Source organism: Trachypithecus francoisi, unplaced genomic scaffold, assembly GCF_009764315.1.
Source record: "Trachypithecus francoisi isolate TF-2019V2 unplaced genomic scaffold, Tfra_2.0 Lachesis_group3, whole genome shotgun sequence".
In the NCBI taxonomy this organism is placed as follows: Eukaryota; Metazoa; Chordata; class Mammalia; order Primates; family Cercopithecidae; genus Trachypithecus; species Trachypithecus francoisi.
In genome coordinates, this window is record NW_022681468.1 from 52338839 (window position 1) to 52348317 (window position 9479).

The following is a 9479-nucleotide window of genomic DNA, read 5'->3' on the forward strand; positions in this document are numbered from 1 at the left end:
AAATATTTGCTAACACCACCTGTTTCAAAGAATTCTCATTTTTCCCCATCAACTGTAAAAAGATTTAAGGATGTGACTGTGTGTATAGGAGTGAGAGCTTACTAGCTTGCAAAATTTATTAAATCCTTAATTGTGCAGCTTGTATTAACATCACTGTTAACATTACTGAAGGTTTGCTATCTACCTGGCACTGTAGGTGCTTTAGATACCTCCCCTCATTTACTGTCCACAATATCCCTATGAGGGAAATACCGTTGTTAGCTCTTAACTTTCCACAAGGAAACCAAGGCACAGAAAGGTTAGGTAACCATAGTCACACAGCTATGAGATAATGGTAGAGCCGTGGTATGTCTATGCTTAATCCTGTACTCTGCTGCCTCTCCCAGCTTAATGTTTGGGAACACCTTCTAGATGGGCCTTGAGACCAGACTCCACATAAATGTCTGTATGTAGAGGCCTGATAATTGTAACTCAGTCAAAAGTCTAGCCTACTCCCCTGCTAGTGATCTCAGTTACTAGTGAAATAACTATAGTTTGCACGAGTGGAATAGAGAGAAACCTTTCACATGGAAGAAGAAACCAAGGTGATCACATCCTGCTTTGCCTCTTCTGGGCTTTGAGCAGAATGGCTGGTATCTTGACAAGTGATTTTCCCAGTGAATATAATCTTACCTGTATTCCTTCCAGTACATACAACAGCTAAATATTCTTATCTAGGAATAACATAGTCCTGGGAGTGGTTCAATTCACACTCCCCATGTTTAAGTCTGAAAATATCCTGTATTATAATCTGTCATAATCATCCTGGAGCCACATTTTTAACAGCGTGAAGTCTTTTCCAGAATAAAGACCCTGAAATCTTTCAAAGGTTCTTCGGAATCACACATACAACACATATGTGGCATATGTGTCATATATATGTTTTATTTGTGTGTGTGTGTATATATATGTAAAACTAAGACACTCAGGTTCTCAGCTATACAGAGGTCCTTAATGAGTCCACAAATCTTAAATTTTAAAAATTGTCATCAAAAGGAACTGGAATACCCTTTAGTTTTGGAATCATATTTTACGTTTTTCTGAGAGGCTTGTCAGACTCAGATTTCTATTTATTTGAGATTTGCTGAGTCTTGTAACCACAGCACTTAATGATACTTAAGGTACATGTTAAGACTCAGCATGGTCTGTTTGTAAAAAGTGTTCCTCATATAACTCAGTTGAGACAAATTCTATAAATATAAGGACAATCTGCCACATGTGGTAGCCACACCTGAAATCCTAAGCCCTTTAGAAGAAGGCCAAGACAAGATTACAGGAGCCCAGGCCTTCAAGACCAGCCTCATCAGCATAGTAAGACCTCCTCTCTACAATTTTTTTTTTAATTAGCCAGGTGTGGTGGCACACACCTGTAGTCCTAACTATTCAGGAGGCTGAGGTGGCAGGATCACTTGAGTCTAGGAGTTCTAGGCTGCAAGTGAGCTATGATTGCACCACTGCACTCCAGCCTGGACAACAGAGCAAGACCCTGCCTCTAAAATATAAATATATGTGGAGAATCATGAAATCTATATTAGGTCATTTTCCTAGAATTGAAAATGCTCTCCTAACTTGATATGCTTTATGCTTAATTTAATGTAACAGTTTCTTTTTGCTGCCTATTTTGCTTCACCTTTCAATAATTTCTCATGTACAAATAGTTAATATTTATAGCTTGAGGGGTTGCCTTTATTGTGGGAATAAAAGGCACATTATATGTTACACCATCATGCCACCTCATCTCTATTAAAAGCGGTCTAATTTCATGATTTTGGCAATTTTTTTTTTTTTTTTTTGGAGGCGGAGTCTCGCTCTGTCGCCCAGGCTGGAGTGCAGTGGCCAGACCTCAGCTCACTGCAAGCTCCGCCTCCCGGGTTTACACCATTCTCCTGCCTCAGTCTCCCGAGTAGCTGGGACTACAGGCGCCCGCCACCTCACCCGGCTAGTTTTTTGTATTTTTTAGTAGAGACGGGGTTTCACAGTGTTAGCCAGGATGGTCTCGATCTCCTGACCTCGTGATCCGCCCGTCTTGGCCTCCCAAAGTGCTGGGATTACACGCTTAAGCCACCGCGCCCGGCCGGCAACATTCTTAATGCTCAACAAACCAATGAGATCATTGAATTGAATAGCCATGTCAATCACAACTCATCTTTACACTTTTACTAGCCAGATTTTACAACCTGGTCTCTGCGTTGGTAAATATTTGATCACCCATATGCCTTTAACTTTATTGCTTAGAACTTGCCCCAAGTTTTTGCTTTTAACCTTTGTCCTACTTTTTGATTGTCACTATACAGGCTGAGCTTTCAGTAAACTGTATGCTGTTCAGATTCTTGCATAACATTCTAGTTTAGAACACAGTAGTCTTTGTTGCAGCGGGACAAACTAAAGAATGTTCTCATTTATATGGTGGCAGAAAATCAAACTTACCTAGGTATGTATATCATACTGCTAAACATCTTTTTAAAATTTTAAGTCAGCTCTTAATTACTCATGGCATTGAGAAAAGTTTGACTACAACAAAATGATGAATGCATTATTTGTTTTGGAAATGTAATCCAAAAATATGCTCAAGTCAACACATAGTTTTATCCTCAAAAATAATTCAGTAACTAATGCAGGCTCTTTGTCAGCTCTCAACTGAACTAGGGCGATGGGAAGAGGGACCCAGTTTATAACAGTCTGGCTGACCCTTGGTGAGTGGCCATTTGTCAAATGAAGCATTAAAGATAGATTTTAATCCACTAGATCTTTTTTTAAAGACTTGAAGATCCTCCAGCTGGAATGTCAGTGTGCCCAGGTATGCAACTCACTATTCACAAAAGAACTTTCTTTCAAGATCTTTGCCTTCCAAAAGCAATTCACAAACTCCTCTTCCTCTTTGTACCCTGTGTCAAGGCTTCCTGAGTACCATTTCAACAGAGAACTTATTTATAACTGCAATATATCTAAAAATCATAGTCCAAAATCTTTCAGGCAGACAAATGCCATTGATCTCAATGTCATATTCAGGAAGTCACTGATCCAAGTGCCATATTCCGCAAATTCCCAGGCATAATCGAACTTGCTAGAAAACCGAAAAGGGAAAACCTGGGAACTGGGCCAAGATCCTTGGTGTCATTGTACAACATTCAAGCCAACTCTGGTTTCAACATTCTTTTGAGATTGTTAATCCACGATTGGAATGCATTCCACAGTGCTTGGCCACAGATTGTCACACAAGAAATACACTGTAGAACTGTGCTTGCATATTGCTGGCTTTTTGCAATAGGGAAATATAACCCTTAGTAGGAAAGTCTGTTTTGTCTTTTTAATTTGTTATGAAATCTCTGTGGACGTATTACCAAGTAGTAGACATAAAACTGGATTAGGGTGATCTATCATATATAATCTTGAGCTAATCCCTAATCTTCTAACTACCCTACCTGTTTCCCAAGGTTGTTGTAAAGAATTAATAAGACAACATTTTAGGTAAGGTATCATTGTTGTGATAAGCACAAGGAAGATACAACTCAAAGCATATGGACAAATGATAAGCTTCAACAGTAAGCTTTACCAAGTGAGTGATAGTATCCTAAATAATCTGTTAATACGATACAATCTCAAAAATGCAACAGGATCTTTTTTGGAACTGGGCAAGCTGTGTCTTAAATTTGTATAGAAAAAATAAGAATAGTCAGGAAATTTCCAAGAGGGAAAGAAGAGTAATGAGGACAATTGGCCAACTAGATAGTAAAACATAGTATAATGCTGTTGTGATCAAAACACTAGAGTAATAGTGTATGAAGAGACAAGAGAGACCAATAGAATAGATGAGAAAGCTGAGAAATATATCAGATACATAGCCAATTTTAGTATATGATAAACGCATTTCAAATCATTTATAAGAAGAGTCTAAGATAAAAATCAGTGAGGTGCCACTTTTTATCTATAAGACTGACAAAGTTCTAAAGGCTTCATAACATGCTGTGTTGGTGAGAGTACAAGAAAAGTTACTCCCAAACATTTGCTGGTGGAAATATGAGTAGGTACAACATTTTTGGAGGGTAGTCTGGCAATATCTATCAAAGCTGAAAATGCCCATACCCTTTAACCTAACCATTCTGCTTCTACAAATCTGTCCTTCAAATATTACCACTCCTGAAAAATGACTTACATATAAAGTAATTAGTTACAGAATTGTTAGTGACAGCAAAAGATTAAAAGCAATGTAAATTCCATTGATCGAGAATAGCTAAAGAAATAATGGTACCTCGCCGGGCGCGGTGGCTCAAGCCTGTAATCCCAGCACTTTGGGAGGCCGAGACGGGCGGATCACGAGGTCAGGAGATCTAGACCATCCTGGCTAACACGGTGAAACCCGTCTCTACTAAAAATACAAAAACTAGCCGGGCGAGGTGGCAGGCGCCTGTAGTCCCAGCTACTTGGGAGGCTGAGGCAGGAGAATGGCGTAAACCGGGAGGCGGAGCTTGCAGTGAGCTGAGATCCGGCCACTGCACTCCAGTCCGGGCGACAAGCAAGACTCCGCCTCAAAAAAAAAAAAAAAAAAAAAAAAGAAATAATGGTACCTCTATAAAGTGGAATTGTGTATAGCCTAAAGATTAAAGATAAGGCAGTTCCATATGTACAGGTATGGCACAGTCCCCAAGCTGTATGAAAACCCAAATGCAAAACAGGATGTATAGATTGTAGAGTGTTTAGAATGTATGCCATTTTTAGGCAGTTAGGAAGACATAGGATATAATACCTCTGAAAGATGAAACAAGAAATTAGTCTTAGTAGTTACCTCTGCAAAACAGAATTAGATAACTGAGGGACAGGAGTAGAAGGTATGCTTATTTTAGCTATATACACTTTTTTTGTGTGCCTTTTGAATATTTAATTGCATGAGTTACCTATTCAAAACTGTGTTTTATCTTTTAAGAAACAAAAAAGCATTAGTAGCAGAAATAACAGGAATAATCTCTGATAATTTTACATACTAGTCTACATACCAAGGAACTTAAATGTTCCTTATTCTTTTGAGAGTATTGAGCAATATTAACATGTTTACTAACCCAGAGACAGATAGGAGATTGTAGGATGTGAGATTAGGAAAGAAATGCCTTACTCAGAATTAGAGGAATAAAGGATCAATCTTTAAAAGTAGGATGATTTAACTATCTGTCCCCATGCTTTTCTTCAGAAAGGCTGAAAAGAAAAGCCTTTGACTGCACTTCTCCTTATAGCTCAAGGTTCATATTCCTTAGATGAGCCATTGTTTTGTAAAACACACTAATGAGTTTTGAGATAGGGCAGGGCAGGTCTAGAAAAAAAGAATCAAAATAGTTCCACACTGGCTATTATTAAAAAGTCAAAAAATAACATGCTGGTGAGGTTGTGGAGAAAAAGGAATACATATACACTTTTGGTGGGAGTGTAAATTAGTTCAACCATTTTGGAAGACAACATTTAGGTCCTCAAAGACCTAAAGATAGAACTACCATTTGACCCAGCAATTCCCGTTACTGGGTATATACCCAAAGAAATATAAATCATTCTATCATGAAGACACATGCATGTGTCTGTTCAGTGCAGCAGTGTTCACAATAGCAAAGATGTGGAATCAACCTAAATGCCCATCAATGATAGACTGGATAAAGAAAATGTAGTACATATATACCATGGAATACCATGCAGCCATAAAAAAGAATGAGATCATGTCCTTTGCAGGTACATGAATGGAGCTAGAGACCATTATCCTTAGCAAACTAATGCAGCAACAGAAAAACCAAATACAACATGTTCTCATAAGTGCGAGCTAAATGATGAGAATACATGGACACACACAGAGGTGCAACACACACCGGGGCCTATCGGAAGGTGGAGGGTGAGGGTGGGAGGAGGGAGAGCATCAGGAAAAGTAACTAATAGGAACTGGGTTTAATACCTGGGTGATGAAACAATCTGTACCAACAAACCCACATGACACAGTTTACTTTGTAACAAACCTGCACGTGTACCCCAAACTTAAAAATAGTTCTGCATAGAAAGAAAGAAGTAAAGTGAAGAGTAGAGAATCACAGAAGCAGTTAACTTTATCCTGGCTAACATGGTGAAACCCCATCTCTACTAAAAATACAAAAAACTAGCCGGGCGAGGTGGCGGGCGCCTGTAGTCCCAGCTACTCAGGAGGCTGAGGCAGGAGAATGGCGTGAACCTGGGAGGCGGAGCTTGCAGTGAGCCGAGATCGCGCCACTGCACTCCAGCCTGGGCGACACAGCAAGACTCCGTCTCAAAAAAAAAAAAAAAAAAAAAGATAGGAACATGTGAAAAAAAAAAAAGCTGTGAAAAGGGAAAGGGAAACCAAGCAGCCTTCAGTACAGTTTGTTTCATACACAAATGCCTTGTGTGAGTATTATTATTGTTTTGAGGGGGGCTGAGGGGGGAAAGGCTGAGAGTCCTCAGTTGGGACAAAGCAATGCAGGAGAGTAACAGCAGATGGGGAGGCACAGTGGCACACATCTGTAGTCTCACCTACTTGGGAGGCTGAGGCAAGAGGATTGCTTGAGCCCAGGATCTTAAGTCCAGCCTGGGGATACAGACTCAATCTCTAAAATAAATACAAATTCTCCAAATACTGAGGTAACTGGAAAATGCATAAATCACCCAGATTTTCCTGAGGAGGGACACAAGAGTTCAAGCTAATTTTCTTTGAATTTCAAAGGAAAAGGTGCTTCAGCTGACATCTGGGTCATACATTCCTCCATTCAAGACCTGTGTCATGAGACTAGAAATAGGCAACACACTTTAAAGAAGTTCAAGCTAACCGAGTCTCCAATGCTTGGTCAGAAAATTCGGCTTCACAAGACTTCCAGTTTCTCCTGAGATTTTTTAAATACTTGCTTCCTCCAAAGACCTTTCTAAGAATTTGCTCACTCAATCAAATTTACAAGAAAAAAACCACCCCATCAAAAAGTGGGCAAAGGATATGAACAGACACTTCTCAAAAGAAGACATTCATACAGCCAACAGACACATGAAAAAATGCTTGTCATCACTGGCCATCAGAGAGATGCAAATCAAAACCACAATGAGATACCATCTCACACCAGTTAGAATGGCAGTCATTAAAAAATCAGGAAACAACAGGTGCTGGAGAGGATGTGGAGAAATAGGAACACGTTTACACTGTTGGTGGGACTGTAAACTAGTTCAACCATTGTGGAAAACAGTGTGGCGATTCCTCAAGGATCTAGAACTAGAAATACCATTTGACCCAGCCATCCCATTACTGGGGATATACCCAAAGGATTATAAGTCATGCTGCTATAAAGACACATGCACATGTGTGTTTATTGTGGCACTATTCACAATAGCAACGACTTGGAATTAACCCAAATGTCCATCAATGATAGACTGGATTAAGAAAATGTGGCACATATACACCATGGAATACTATGCAGCCATAAAAAAAGGATGAGTTCATGTCCTTTGTAGGGACATGGATGCAGCTGGAAACCATCATTCTCAGCAAACTATCACAAGAACAGAAAACCAAATACTGCATGTTCTCACTCTAGGTGGGAATTGAACAATGAGATCACTTGGACACAGGAAGGGGAACATCACACACCGCATCCTATTGTGGGGAGGGGGCAGTGGGGAGGGATAGCATTAGGAGATATACCTAATGTAAATGACAAGTTAATGGGTGCAGCACACCAACATGGCACATGTATACATATGTAACAAACCTGCACGTTGTGCACATGTACCCTAGAACTTAAAGTATAATTTAAAAAAAAGAATTTGCTCATAAAAATCTTCCCATGTTTTTGTCTAGTACTTTTATGAATTAGTTTGTTTACAGTTAAATCTTTATCTCAAATTTATTTTGGTATTGTCAACCTTAAATAATGAGATTCAAAAAATAAGATTAACTATGGAGTTTATTCAAGCACAAATCTTGATGACCATCCAGGAAACACAGACTCCAAAAGAATGGGTCAGCATCCCAAAGTGAGAAAGTTAAGATTTCTCTTATATAAGCAGAGACAGAGATTTTTTTTTTTTTTTTTTTTTTTTTGAGACGGAGTCTCGCTCTGTCGCCCGGGCTGGAGTGCAGTGGCCGGATCTCAGCTCACTGCAAGCTCTGCTTCCCGGGTTTACGCCATTCTCCTGCCTCAGCCTCCCAAGTAGCTCGGACTACAGGCGCCCGCCACCTCGCCCGGCTAGTTTTTTGTATTTTTTAGTAGAGACGGGGTTTCACCATGTTAGCCAGGATGGTCTTGATCTCCTGACCTCGTGATCCGCCCGTCTCGGCCTCCCAAAGTGCTGGGATTACAAGAGATAGAGATGTTTAACCCTTTTCCCGTTTGCCCCAAAAATACTCACCAGCAGTGTTCATGGTTACAGTTTTTACCCCCGGAAAACTTTGCCACAGAATATCTCACTTTTATTATTATTTTTGCATCACTCTAGTATATCGACTTTGGAAACAAAAGACATCATTCTATTTACAGCACTCTGTTTTTAGTAGTGGTGTTTTCATTTATAAAATGCAGTCATCCTCAGTCACTGAAAATTTCAAATCCTAGAAAACGTAGCATTCCTACATGTGATGTTAACATCATTCTCAAACTGTTGTTGGCCAAAGATTAATCTGATGAATGATTTTTCCAAAATAGACAATTCTAATGATTCAGACAATTCTGATGTTCTGTTTAGAAATAACTCCAAGAAGTTTTTTAATATTTTATTTTCACACTGAAAATCAGATTTGCTTCAGCCTCAAAGAGTGTGTTTATATAAAATTAAGTGAGTCCTGGCAGTGAGCCACACTTGTTTTTTCAAAACGGGAAAAGGGTTAACAGGGTTGCAACAGTCTCCATACAAAGTCAATACATACATTATAGTGATTTGACTGGTTACAGCTTGCTATATTCCAATGAAGATTGCTTTCACATCCTATAAGGAGGGGTAATGGTCTTGAGGGGTTTGATCTCTGATGCTATTTGACCTTTCCCAATCATTTACAGGACAAGAATTTGGAAGATATTTAATCTATAATCAAAGAAAGAGAAGTTGCAGTTGCATGCTGTGACTCAGGCCACATAGTCACATTGCTCCCGAGTCTCAAAATAATTTAAAGTTCTAACAGCTTTAGGTTTGAATTATTTAATGGTATACAGAGTGAAGTAGGGGGACACAATCTCATATTTTTAAGATAGTCACTCAGGTCAGGCACGGTGGCTCACACCTGTAATCTCAACACTTTGGGAGGCTGAGGCGGAAGGATTGCTTGAGCCCAGGGGTTCAAGACTAGCCTAGGCAACATGGTGAAACCTTGTCTCTACAAAAATTAGCTGGGCATGGTGGTACACAACTTTAGTCTCAGCTACTCGGGAGGCTGAGGTGGGAGGATCGCTTGAGCCTAGGAAGTTGAGGCTGCAGTGAGCCAT